Source organism: Vipera ursinii (assembly GCF_947247035.1).
Source record: "Vipera ursinii genome assembly, chromosome: 6".
NCBI lineage: Eukaryota > Metazoa > Chordata > Lepidosauria > Squamata > Viperidae > Vipera > Vipera ursinii.
The window spans coordinates 63,753,548-63,768,568 of NC_139515.1; the positions used below are offsets into that span (position 1 = coordinate 63,753,548).

General features: G+C 39.7%; 1 protein-coding gene across 1 annotated transcript in view; it reads left to right on the top strand.

The window, feature by feature from the left end:
• The window catches only part of SSTR3 (somatostatin receptor 3), a 364,665-nt gene that overhangs the window by 92,296 nt on the left and 257,348 nt on the right, over positions 1–15,021 (top strand). The window lies entirely within an intron of this gene.

The window sequence follows — 15,021 nt, forward strand, 5'->3', positions numbered from 1 at the left end:
GGTTGCTCTAGGAAATATGGCACATGATGTTATTATCTATGAAATATACCAGACAGGTATATAGGCCAATTGCTTGTGGAAATGGGATAAAAGATCCTGAACATCTATCTATGTGTTAAGCTATGAAATCTGCACTGCAGCTTATTTTGAATACTAACCCCCTTTCTGTACTTTTCCAACCAGCAGAAGTGGTTGTCCTCCCCAGCATCCATTGCTTCCTTCAATATTACAGCTGAAGCCCCCAATATCTCCATATTAGAGATAATGCAAAATAGCAGCAAGGAGTCCTGCCTTCTCCCTCCTAAGGAATACTTCACAAATATTGAGAACAAAGCAGAGACCGGTGGACAGTCCTCAAGCAGCTGCTTTATGAATCGTGGCTATTTCCTTTTCCATCATCTTGACTCCCTTGAGATTGATTCCTGCAAGGTGTATTTTACCTATGATGCTGTGACTCATAGTGAAGATAGTGATTTCTATTTCCACAAAGAGCTCCATGAAGCAAGTCGCAATTTCCCATCATCTACCAACATCATGACAACCCAGGAAAATGATGCCTTTATTCAAGATTATTCAAGAGACAATTTTCCGTCAGGGGGGAACTTCCCAATAGCATCAACTGTAGAACAGAATGAAAACATGGAAGACAGAATTCCTCTTGTCTTGTCTTCAAAATCCCCTGAGCAGTATTCCATAGATGATTCAAACAAGCCACAATCATCTAGCTACAATACTGGTGGAATAGAATTACTCAGAAATGAAGACTTATCTAACAATGTTATGAGAAATAATAGGTTCATGTTTTCAAACCAAGGCCAGTCCAATGATTTCTGCAGAGCTGCATCCTCCAACCAGATCCCCAGTTCCTCAGAATCCTATCTGTCCTTACGGGATTTTCAGAGACATTACAGTCATCATTCTGTCTAATTCCACGATGGGAAGCCTCTTTTGAGAGCAAGACAGTTTCTTTATATATCATTCATTTGCTCCAGTCAAGAAAGCAGAAATAGATCTCCATTGTTTTGACATGATTTCTAACAGAAGAATGGGTAGAAGATTTCATATTTTATAGGGATATCAATTTCAAAGAAACCTGGCCAGATACATTTTAGCAGAATGACACAACTCATCGCAGCCAACCCACTATGGGACAACTCACCACAGGACAATTTAACATGGGATAACTCAAGAGAGGGACAAGTAGAATTGTAGCTCGCCCCAGTGTCAATGACTTGTAACGTGAGAACATTCAAACCTAAACAAGGCCCTCTGCAATTTACTTGTCCCTCTCTTGAATTAGCCCACATTGAACTGTCCTGCAGCAAGTTATCCCATGGCAAATTGGCCTCAGCAAGTTGTCCCACAGTGAGTTAGCTGGAGCGAGTCAGCCCAGGTGAGACACCTGGGCCAAGTCGACTGCAGTGAGTTGGCCAGGGCGAGTTGTCCTAGACCCATGTTTAAGTGTCTGCAAAGTGTTTTTTTTCTATAAAATGCTTTTGTTATTCTATTGCATAGAATTTCACAACCCAAAATCATACATCACTAAATTTTGCTCTGAAATTGCCAAATGAAAAATTTACAATTTCAGCCCACAAGAGTTTTAATATAAGTTGCTGCTCCTGGTGTTGATTTTGACAGTTCTTTTTTAATTTTATTTCCTTTTCATTGATGTGGGAATACAAATAGCCTTTGACTTATAACCACATTGGGGCCAGGATTTCAGTTGATAAGCAAGGGGATGCTGCGGGGGATGTTGTGATGATTGTAGCTGTGAGGATTGGTTGTAAATCCTTTTTGTCAGTACTGTTGTATCTTCAAAAGGTCACCAAATGAATGGCTGCAAATTGAGGAGTACCTGTCCATTAGCATCTCCATCAAAAATATATCTTGCAAATCCAAATTCTGCTTTTCATGCTTTGTAATCAATTCATGCATTGGGTCTTAGGTATAGTAAATCTGCTCATTAGTACCATGGCTAATTACCATGATTTCTGCAAATCCGCTAATTAGGATCATGGCTAATTACCATGATTTCTGCATTCATTGACCGTTACATGTGTCTCCTGCAGTGGGAATGGGGTCATTTAATGCAGATGTTACATGGAGAAGTGGAATGTAGAAGCAGACAATGCTGTAAATGTTTACAGTATTTAGAAATAAGAAGGCAGACACTGCTTTTTAGACTGCCATATGAATCTCAAGCTAGCAAAACCTGCTAGATGCTCAATCAGACAGAAAATAATCCAAAGAGTAAGTAGGAAGGTAGATTCTTGTTAGTTTGTGGCCTCAGCTCAAGGTTCATTTTCAACATCCTACAAATATCAAAGCCTGATTATTTCAGTAAGAACTTTACTTATTTTGGGAATTAGACTACTCATGAGCCATGTAGCTTACAGTATAGCCACCACAACCCTTTTTTTAGCCCACTAGAATCCTTAAAACATCTCTTTGAATGTTGATGGCAAATCGCCATACTTCAGCTGCATTATTTTTCATCTTTCTTTAGTGAAACACGTGATGTTGACAGATACTTCCGAAAACCCCAAACTAAAAAATGTCATCCTTGGTTTTTTTGATGCTATCATATTACCACCATGGCCCCTGCACTCTATAAAGGTTGAACAATGTAAAGTGTGGCCTGTTTTCTGCTGAAAAAGTAGCAAAATGGATAAAAATTGCTGTCTTATAAGAAATTGCAGTAGGGTTCTGCCCAGTGACGTTCAAGGCAGTCTGAAAAACTGAAATCAGCATCTAACTGAAACAAAGTGGGGTGTTTTTGTTTTTTTTAAGTATTGTGGTTATTATTCAAAGGCGCCTTGCTCTGCTGTATTACATTCCTCTCCAATCTCTTGTATGCAAGTACTAGAGGAGTAACTAGAAGATAATTTGCTGTTTTTATTGCTCCTTGCTCTGAATTTGAGCACTTCCCTATCGCCATTGCTTCCACTCCCCAATCCCTGAAAAGTGTTTGAAGACACTCAGCAATTATTTCCAAATTTGCTGACCTTGTAATGCTGACCAAGGGTCACGCTGCTCTGTTCTGAGTTGTCACAGTCCCTGCAGCAACCAAAGCAAACACAAAACCCTCTGTGTTCCATGAAGGGACATCCAGTAAAAAGCCAATCAAGTCACCTTTCTCTTTAAAAGCCTTCTCCTGCAGTCCAGAAACCAATAGGCAGGAAAAGGCAGAAGACTCGGCAAAGGAGGAAAGAAACCAGCCATAAACTGCAGAGAGCTGCAGCCTCTCGAAACAGAAAGGAGCTTTTCAGGATGCTTTTGGATACCTTTGGGTCAGCTGGCAAGATAGAGCACTACAGGGTCACAAGGCTGCATGTGGAGGCATCCTTTTGTCAAACGGCTTTATGGTCTTCATGCAATAAGCTGCTTTATTGTCTGTGGGCTCCCTTAGGGGCAGCACCTTGGCTTGAGTCCAAATATAAGCTGATTTTTTTTTCCTCTGGTTTTTGATATATTTTGCTGAAACTTAATAAAGATTTTATTTTTAAAAAAGAAAGTTCATGGAAAGTTCACCATTTACTCCATTTTCTCCTGAGCTGAATTCCATAAGAGTGTTTGGGGCACAACCTGTGTTTATATTTATTCCATAGTTTCGATATGGCATGTCAAAATGATTTCTGAAATCCACATTAACTTTCATTTTATTGTACCATATGTATCCATGCCATCTGAACCTAATACTGTGGCCTTCTAACTCTAAAAGTCCTGTTTCTCAGCAACATCCATTCTTTCATCCAGGACCCAAACAAGAAGCAGCAAAATACAATTTCAAATTTGGTAAACCCAATCTTCATTTTTCCTTTGTATCTTTTAACACTTTATATTTAACTGGTGATTTTTTCCCCCATTGCTTTATAAATTTAGATCTATCTTTTTGCCATTATTTAAGTGGTACATCATTTATCAAAACAGGTATCGTCTTAAACAAGAAGATTATTCTAGATCAGACTGTCGTTTAATGATTTATCCCCTTGCTAAGACCCCTGTGCTTGGCCTGTATAGGCGGATATTATCACTGTTAACAGCCCTTGCCAGATAGCAGAACTCGTGAAAGTAACTTTATCATCCAGAAGTACCTTTATTTGCATGCAGAGATTACAGCAGAGAAGGTGTAGATGATGCATACACGGTATTTTCAAGGTCAAAAGACAGTAATGACTCACAGTGTCTGCACGTGTATCTGCCGGTTATGGAGGAGGAGACTCACCCAGGGAGAAGGAGGAGGAAGTCCATCCCATAAAGGGGAGGGGTGTAAAGGCACATGGTAAGGAGACAGAGGAAATATGTCAAAAATAGGGACAGAATAGGGAGGGACTGGCTGACCAATTTAGCATGCTGTAATTTCCCCAAAGGGACGCGGTGGCTCAGTGGATTAGGACACTGAGCTTGTCGATCAGAAGGTCAGCAGTTTGGCGGGTCGAAACCTGAGTGCCGCGTAACAGAGTGAGCGCCTGTTACTCGTCCCAGCTTCTGCCAACCTAGCAGTTCGAAAGCACATAAAAATGCAAGTAGAAAAATAGGGACCACTACGGTGAGAAGGTAACAGCGTTCCGTGAGCCTTTGGCATCTAGTCATGCTGGCCACATGACCATGGAGACGTCCTCGCACAAGCGCTGGCTCTTCGGCTTTGAAACAGAGATGAGCACCGGCCTCTAGAGTTGGAAATGACTAGCATGCATGTGGGGGGAACCTTTACCTTTAATTTCCCCAAAATAACCACGTGGTGGCAGCACACTCCCTATCTGGTATTACAAATACCACTATAAACCATATAACGGTAGTTATTCAAATGCACATATATGTTTGTGATTTGCTTGTTGTCTTAAGAACCTGAGAGATATAAGAAATAAACATGCATACATATTGCAATAATAAGAATTGCCATTACAGGCATTAAAAGTTAATTAAATTAAAAGTTCAAATCACTTTTCTTCTTGAAGTCAGGATCCAACCAGGAAATGTGATGAGTTCAGTCCTCAAGGGGCAAAAGAAATACAAGTTCTGTGATGGGTCTGATGAAAGTTTTTATGGTGCCTTGCTTTGCAACCTTTACTTCCACCTTACGTACCTTCCCATCATCACTGGGAATGGCTTTCACAATGAGACCCTTGGGCCAGTCAATTCTTTGAGCTTGTTGGTCTTTGAGCAGAACAAGGTCTCCAACTTGGAGATTAGGGTTCTGATGTTGCCATTTTCTGCGACCTTGCAAAGGAGAAAGATACTTCATCTTCCATCAAGTCCAGAAGCAGTTGTCTTTTGCAGAGAGAGGTTTTTGGCATAAGTGCCAGCCTTGACATTCAGTGTCACTAAACTTGGTGTGATAACATTGTGTTGTGGTGTTGAAGAGATGCAGGCCTTTGCAGGCTTGGGGTCTCTGTGTTGAGAGTCAGAACAGTGCTATTCGTAGGAAGTACAGAAGATGGCTCTGCATCGTTGCAAATATTATGCTTTAGCACGTATGTACTGGTGCGTTCCATTGGATCTTCCACTTCTATTGGGATGGAACAGTCTGAACCGGTGCTTTCCTTCACTGCTTGTTCATAGACCTTCAGCTTTGCTAGGGCAGCTGCTTCTTCCCTTTCAATTCGCAGAATCTTTATTTTGCATTCCGACTCTGCTTGGCGGGCTTTGCTCTGAGCTTCCATCTCTGGTTGGCGGGCCTTGCTCTGAGCTTCCATCGCTTTCATCTCTGCTTGGTGGGCCTTGCTCTGAGCTTCCACGTCTGCTTGGTGGGCCTTGCTCTGAGCTTCTATCTCTGTTTCCTTTCTGACAAAGAAAACATGCACTTTCTTTGCTTCTAGAAGTGCACGAGCCTCTACCAGCTTGTCACTTAATGTTGAAGCCCTGGAGCGAGAGGATCTAGAAGAACGTGCTGTGACTTTACTGGATGTGGATCTATGGGATCTGGTCTCCTTCAGTTCAGCAATACAGAGTTCTGCTTTATCCTTTGCATCCTGCACTAGGAGGTCTCTTTGCTGGTTTATTGCATCAATCGTGGTTAATTCTGCTAAGGAGTCCTCTATATTAGAGTCCTTTAAGAAAGTTGTGTATTTCGCAGACAGCTGCTGGTAACATTCATAAGTTTCAGATAAACAATCTATAGAGTCTCTCAATTCAGCACGATGATCATTAGAGTGCAGCAAAACTGACATGCAGTGTGCAGTTCTGTCCCATAGGTCTGACAGATTACTGGATAATTCCTCTCTAATTGCCTCATGATTTTCTCTGAGTTTCTGGGTTGGTCTTATTGTACGCTTGGGTTTTACAGCAGAATCAGCAGAATCAGCTCCCTCTATATCTGTGTGGTCTGAAACGTGATGCATCTCTTTTGATTCAGCGATAAAAGAGCGTTCAGAGCCTTGTCTAGACATTTTTTCAAGTTTTGCAAAAAATGGGTACTGTCTCTTTAAAAAGGCAAGTTTCAGCTTAGACAGGGTTTATAACAAAGTCCAATGTACAGAAACAGTTTTCAGCATGCACAGGAGACATCCATTAAGCTTGTGCGACCATGTGCTTTCACAAGATGGTGGATTACACTGAGCTTGCTTGCAGATAACACACACACATATGGATTACAGGCAGTAAGAATTCAAACTGTCTTTTGACTATTCTGGATCAGACTGTCGTTTAATGATTTATCCCCTTGCTAAGACCCCTGTGCTTGGCCTGTATAGGCGGATATTATCACTGTTAACAGCCCTTTCCAGATAGCAGAACTTGTGAAAGTACCTTTATCATCCAGAAGTACCTTTATTTGCATGCAGAGAAGATTACAGCAGAGAAGGTGAGGTAGATGATGCGTAGATGGTATTTTCAAGGTCAAAAGACAGTAATGACTCACAGTGTCTGCACGTGTATCTGCCAGTTATGGAGGAGGAGAATCACCCAGGGAAAAGAAGGAGGAAGTCCATCCCATAAAGGGGAGGGGTGTAAAGGCACATGGTAAGGAGATGGAGGAAATATGTCAAAAATAGGGACAGAATAGGGAGGGACTGGCTGACCAATTTAGCATGCTGTAATTTCCCCAAAATAACCACATGGTGGCAGCACAAAGATGATTCATTTTTATCACAAATATTCTCTCCAACAGATTGTTTTAATTTCTTTCACCTTAATATTTCATTTTTAATTTAATTCCATTGCTAACCATAATTATTTTGAAATATCATACAATTCATATTTGTCATAGTAATGCCCAGGTATTACTTTGGGTGTCTTTCCCATCTTCCCCTCTTGCAAGAGACAAGCTTTATTTACAGGATGAATCTGTTCTCCAAAATTAAAAGGTGAAATGCAACGTTGTAATGGAGTGGAAAAAGAGAGACAAAAATGAGCTAAATGATTTTTTCTGCAGGATTATGTTGATAATCTATTTTTACTATTGTTTTGATTATTTTGCATTTCATGCCATTAGCTAACTTGAGTTCTTTAGCATGAGAAAAGTGGGATTTTTAATTATATATTTTCAATATTCATATACAAATTAAGTGTTTTTATTCCTTGTGAAGAGGAAAATCAAGCTCCCTTCGTCCTGTGCGCTCCCACAGGGAGGGTCTTCTCAGGGTGCCAAAGAATCAAAGAATGCCGGCAGATGACACCCAGGGGGAGGGCCTTCTCTGTGGGGGCGCCTGCCCTCTGTAACCAGCTGCCTGCGGAGCTTAGGACTGCCCTCGACCTTCGATCATTCCGCCGAGACCTGAAGACCTGGCTCTTCGAGCTTTCCGGCTCAGGCTGAGTTTTAATTGGGGTTTTAACTGGGGTTTTACATGTTGCAGGGACTTAGTTTAATCTTTTTTAAATTGGTCTTAATTTTTGTATTAATGTTTTAAAAATTATACCCTGTAAACTGCCCTGAGTCCTTCGGGAAAGGGCGGTATATAAATTCAACAAATTAAATTAAATTAAATTAAAATGTTTCACAGTTTTTTAAAAAAAAGTATTTGAAATTGGGATATTGAACAAATAACCTCTTTGTTTGATCAGACAAATGATCCAACTTTCATTTGATTAACAATAATTCTTGTGGAGCAACATCACCCAGTTCCCGTGTGAGAAATCTGATAATTATCTTCATTGTATCCCTTGTTTGAAGAAAACATCAGGTCATTAGCTAGGAAGGTGGGTGGATCAGCTCATTTAAATAGAGAGATCTGCACCTGTGCCTAAAACCAAAACCAATTTCTTATATATGTTCAGTCAACATTTCTCAGACTTCCTCCCGTCTTTGAAGCAACAATAGAACTGCCACAGTCATGCAGGCAGTGCCTTTAATAATAACACAATGAAAGAGAATAAATTGTAACAGATTATTAGCATACTTTCCACTGTGCCCATTCTTCTAGTTCATGCTGAATCAAGACCATTTATCTAATCTTCTATATCTACAGTGCACAATTAGAAGTTTCCAAGGTGTCATGTGCCCCCCCCCCGAAGACTTGGCTTTGTCTTTAAGAGACTTTGATTTAATTGATATTTTGAATGTGTCTAAAGGGGAAATTATAAATACCCAGGCTAGATTATAAGCAAGCTAAGTATAGTTAAGTTTAATTTAATGAAAATTGGAAAAAAAAATTCAGAGTTTTTGTTCTGCCTCCAAATGCTTTGGAGTGGAATCCAAAATACACCACTCCGTGTTTGGTTGATCCAAGATCCTGTTAAGCCGAGAGTAAAACTTCTTAATTTAAACTGGAGAAATCTCTCATTAGGATATAATCAGCAATTCCTGATATTTTTTTTCCTGTAGTGTACAAAAAAAGGCTACTATGTGGATGAAGGGGGAACTTCTTCCCTTTATCAGATTTGTCAATCAACAACTTGTTTATGTAGTTTTCCTGCTTTTCTCAGAACAAAGAGTCTATGAAAAAAATGTGGTTAGCATTACAAGTACAATATTAAATTGAAAACTGCTTGTCAACAATACAGAGGTTGCAGCATTGAAATGACTTGATATTTCATGGTTTCCTGTTTTCTAATCATGGCAAACTCTCTTGCTTGATGTAATTATTCTTCCAATTAACATTCACACTCAATAAACACATTCCCATCTGATGCTTTTAATAAGACTCTAACTATGCAGGCAATTTTAAACTTGCCACATGGTTAGTAGAATGAAAGAAATGCTATTTATCAATGCACCAACATTTATAAAGATTTTATCATACAGAGGTAGAAAACCTGCAGTCCCTTTTCATATCATAATTGCTGAGAATTGATGGTAAAGTTTTCCTCCAATCCAGGTCTTCATGCTAGCTAAATGTAGTCAAATATTCTTTTCTCCCAGATCAAAATTTGGATTTTAGAGCCTTGGTGGAGCAGTGGGCTAATGCCTCCTTAAGTAACACCAGCTGCCTGCAATTAGTGCAGGTTCGAGTCCCACCAGGCTCAAGGTTGACTCAGCCTTCCATCCTTCCGAGGTAGGTAAAATGAGGACCCAGATTGTTGGGGGCAATTAAGCTGACTTTGTAATGATGCCGCTTGGGGTGTGTGTGTGAAAGCCCTAATAAGCAGGCATATACATAGAATGAAGGCTACTGCTAAGCTTGTAAGCCGCCCTGAGTCTTCGGAGAAGGGCGGGATATAAATGGAATTAAAATAAAATAAATAAAAATATGAGAAAAGTTCTTTACTTTGTGATCTAGCTGGCATTAAGACTTGGATTGGATGAAAACATTATCAATTCTCAGAAATTATATGAAAGGGTCTGCAGGGTTTCTATCTCTGTATGATAAAATATTTATAAAAGTAGTAGTGTTGACCACACTGACGTCCAAGCAGTGCAGTTTTTGAATAAGTAAGCACTAAAAAAGAAGGTGCTGCTGCTTTGTTTCTTGTCTTCCTTAGAGAAAAGATGTGAAAGCAAAGGAATAGATAGACAAATCTTGGAAGAATAGCAAAGCCACAATAAAAGTGTTAGCAGAGATATCTCACTTGGCAGGTACCTGACAACAGCACTTCCATACTCTGGCAGAATATGTGCATGTATTTGAGGGAGATGATTTAAAGAGGCAGGGCCACACAGCTTTTCAGTTATCTTTTTTTCTTTTCTTGTTTACAGATTCTGTATTAGGGTGTGGTCTGTTGCTTCCTTCAAGGCAAACAGTACTTTTGTCTCTCAAAGAAGCACTTAACGCCTCCCAAATAAAGCCATACATGTCGTTTCTGAAACAGAGTTCTCCAACATTTCCAGCTTTGCAGACCGGTGGGGGTGGGGAGAAGGGATGGTTCTGTACGAACGGCCAGCAAGCGCATGGGCAACATGCAGCTCCATTTGCATGAGTGGTGTGCATGCATGCATGCTGCTCATGCAAATGGAGCTCATGCACATGCGCACGCTCTCACCTGCTGCTTGCAGAAGTGAAGATACACGTGCTGGCACATGCGCTCATTGTCCATTTCCATGGCCCAGTTGCAATCCCCACAGGTCAGGGACCCCTGACTGAAAGGATCCAGTTGGTCCTGGATCTAGACCATGGATGGCAAACTGCATTCTACAGAGCTCCACTGTCTCAAAGTTCATGACTGCAAGTAAAATCCAGATAACTTTGCAAGATGTTTTACTAGTCAGCAAAATCTGTCCAGGTGGAATCCAGACCCAAGCAACATGAGTGATTTTATTGGTGGAATGTTTGGCAAAGATGTCTGTTGACAGGTCTTCCTGTCCTTCCTTATCTACCAGGGTTTGGGCCATCTTAAACAGAGCCACTGTTGGACAGTACTGGACAGGGAAACCTTTACCTCTTTTTTTTATACTTTAGAATTGCTTGTGAAATGTCTCCTGAGGGCAGGTTTAGAAAAAGGAGAAACATCATGACTTGGATTTCTGTGAGTAAAAATGTTAGTACTGTAATAAGGATCCTCTTGGAAGTAAAATCTGGTCCTGTTCCAAGCTGGGAGAAAGACGCTGGAAAAATGATCTGCAGACAGGCTGCATTCTGGAAAAGAGGTCTCTGTTTATTTGGTAGCCAGAAAGTACAGTGACAGCAGCATGTTTCATTGGGTTGAGAGTAGGTGGGCTTTTATACATTTTATGGGCTTTGTGATTGAGAATCCTGTTTCTGTGCAAAAATATGCCTTTTAATATTTTAATGGCCAGATTCCTATGTGGTCATGTAGGGGTGATGACTGGTTGTACTGGCAAAAGGGGAAATGCAAATCCTAGATGTTTTGTTTATCTGAGCTAATCTTGTCAGTTTTGACTCCTTGCCTTTTGTGTTATTTATTCAGAGGTTCTGGCTTCTCTTTGTTTTTGAATATAATAGCCCAGCTTTCTGAATGGATACACAATATCCGTTCCTAAAGACTAGCCTCTTCAGGTTTCTGCTTGAGGTTGTTTTCCTATGGCAGGAAGACTGGGGCTGCTTTCTGCTTTTAAGAAGATGTTTCTCCTCTTCTCCTTTACGGGAAATATAATATTCTGCCTCTTTGTAATATTAAGAATAAAGAATATTTTATTCTAGGGAGAGGGGGATTTCCTACAATCCTCAGACAGGTTTTGATCCTAAGCATCAAAACCTGTGGCCATCTACATGTTATTGAACTGTAACTTTACTCACTGTTTTAGCCATTAGTAAGGCATGCATGGAATTCAGTAACTATTGGAAGAATTTGTGTTGTCCATCTGGTAGTGGCTTAGAAGGATCAGACATCGGACATTTCAGATGATCCAAAGATAATATTAAAGATCAATGTGGAACCAATGTTAGTTTTGTGCTATATCATCTTAAGAAAAATTCAGAATTGCTTTCCATCTTAAAATAGGAGAAAAGGAAAGGAAAGGCACCACATTTTGGTTCCAATTCTCTTATATTGGTGGCTGGCTGCTTGACCAGCTTACAAAATCACCATCTTCATATATATATATATATATATATATATATATATATATATATATATATATATATATATATATATATATATATATATATATATATATATTTAAAAAATAGGAGTTTAAAAGTTCTGCCTTTTTTTTTCTCATTAGCACTTGTCTGTATTGAACAGCTGGAGTACTGTTTCTTTTTTATGTTGTTTTAAATATATATATATATATAAAGTTTTTTTATTTGTTTCATTGCTTTCATCTGGCCATCCACCGTGCTATAGTAAGTAGCTAACAAGAGAGTACAAAAACTGTTCTTACAGCGGTTGTTTTGTCAAAATTACACCTTACACATTCACTTTTCTCTGCACATTCTTTTTCTTGGTGACCTCTCTCTTTTTCTACTTCCTATTTGTGTCTTTCCTATTCTTTGAAACTTCACTAAGCTTTTTATGCAGACACACTGGTTTCTATTGCTGCTGTCTTTTAAGGTTTTTTTTTCCCCTCAGTGGAATCATCTGTAATTGCGCTTTGGGCATTTCTTTGCTTTAGAATCTCTCAACCACTTTTAAGCTCACTTTCCCCTCAGTTTCTCAAACTTTGGAATCTTACTTAGCATTTCTCTGAGTTTGTTAAACTCTGATTGCTTTGAAGTTCACAGCATGTGTTTGATTTCACTCAACTCTAGATTTCCTTAAAATCAAAAACTTTTGACCTTACTTATTATTTTCCACCAATGCTGGAACCCAAGAGGTGTAACTAAGACAGGGAACAGTTGCTGGGCAACTAGGTAATAGCTTCTAGAGCAGGGTCCAGAGGGAGAGAAAGGTAGGAGCAAGTACAGCATTATCCTCTCCGTTGCAATATCCATTTAACCTTCCACTAATCACTTCTGAGCTCTTGTTGGCCATTAGGTTTTCTAGTCTCCTGCTCTGCTGTTTGGAGAGATATTAAGTCATTTGGTACTGAAAATTGCTATAGTTTTCCCAGGAATTAACTAAATCAAACAGGTATGGTGGTGCTGTTTTCTTGGACAAACGTGTTAGACAGCATAGCTGTTAAGTGACACAAAACTTCTGGCTAGGTAGCCATGTGATAGACAATCAATTCCCAGGACAAGTTCTGCTTTCCATGGAGCATAGGGCAAAGGCCAAAAAAGCAGGACAGAGGATTGGACGACTCATCTCAGAGAAGACCTTGGGCCTGAGTAAATATTAAACCTCACCGGTGTTTACATATGGCTTTGTGTGTGCCTCATTTTGGATGAGCCTGTGTCAGGTGAACAATACCACAGAAGGCTTCAAATAAGGTAAGACTGAAATTTTAGGTTTACACCAGAGGGGAGGGGTATTGTATGTTGTGTGGATATGAGTGGGTTTTTTATGTATTACAATTGATCTAGGAGGGAGGGAGGGAGGGAGGGAAGGAAGGAAGGAAGGAAGGAAGGAAGGAAGGAAGGAAGGAAGGAAGGAAGGAAGGAAGGAAGAGATTTGCTGCTAGTTGTTGCTAGGAATTAGCAGTTTTGGAAAGCCCAAAGTATTTTCTTTTAGAGGTTTTGCTGTAATTCTACCAAAAAGAAAATATTGTGAAAATACTTAATTGGAAAGGCAAATCACTGGTCTGTGATCTGGACTACAGTGACTATAAAGGCGGGAAGTGAACTGTGTTAATTGCCCAGAGTAGGGTTCTTGCTGCTTTTGAAGAACTGATACAGCCTCATCTCAAGAAGCTTTCCCCAACTTGATGCCCTCCACTTGTGTTGAGATTATAGTCAGCAGCATCAGATGTATTGATTGGGAAATCTGGAAGTTGCAGTGTTTGCAATGTAGCACACTTGGAAGACTTGGACTAGTTTTATACTCTTCAGATTGATATTTAATTGCCATTTTCACAAAGGGACTACTGTGCAGTATTAAACTTTCTGCAACAGGAAAAGGCACAAAGGGAGACCACATAAGAAATATTTCAAGACGACTTAATCCCTCTCTCTCTTCCACACACATAAAATACTAAAAGGAAAAGTGTTAACACTGCTAACATTGCTAACTCTCTCTTTGGAGAGTTTCATCTGTCAGAACCATGACAAAAACAAAGGAAGGCATAAGTCTATTTATTTCAGGTCAAGTATAAGCATTGTCCGAAGTGCACCCCTGATATATACCGACGGTCCTTGACTTACGACCAAAATTGAGCTCAAATTCTCTGTTGCTAAGTAAGACATTTGTTAAGTGAATTTTGCCCCATTTTTCAACCTTTCTTGCCACAACTCTTACGTGAATCATTGCAGTTATTAAGTTAGTGACATAGTTGTTAAGTGACTCTGGCTTTCCCATTGACCTTGCTAGCCAGGTTACAAAAGGTGATCACATGACCCTGGATCACATTTATGCAACTGTCATAAATATGAGTCAGTTGCTAAGCATCTGAATTTTGATTATGTCACCACAGGCATGCTGCAAATGGTTGTAAGTGTGAAAAATGGTCATAAGTCAAATTTTTTCAGTGCCATTGTAAAACAGTCACTAAATGAGCTGTTGTAAGTTGAGGACTACCTGTATTTATGGTGAATTTATGGGATCACTTTGGTTAGGAATATTTCCCTCCAACATTGTAATAATGTAGTGAGATATTTTGTGAACTCTGTCTCCTTGCTGAGCTGATATTGAATTCCATGCCTTGCTACTTAATTTATTATCTGATCGTCAAAATGTATATAATCAAATGGCCACAAAACTATGCAAAGGAAGGGCTTATGTGTTGACATGTGGTCTGATCCAACGTATTTTTACACTAAAAGAAGTCCGTATGTTTAATGTGGCTTATTCTCAGATAAATTTACAATGAATTTCAGCCTTTCAGTATTGAATTTCAGTAGGTCACTCCAGGGGGAAGCAGTTAAGATATTGGTATGGGTATTTATGGTGCTTCTTTTGATCCTTAAAGTAGCCTGCAGCCTTCAGATGTAGCATCAGATACTAGCATATATCTAGTACTGAAATAAAATTCAGTGACATGCCAGTTAGATGCTGTTTACCGAACTGAGAAAGACAGCACCTTGTCTTCCCCTACTCTTTTTATTCCTTGTGGACTCAATGTACCCCTGAGCACAAGAAAGTCCTTCAAATTTCTCGAAACTCTGCTTGCTTCCATTTTTCCTTATCCATAAATGTGCCCTAGAAGTAGTT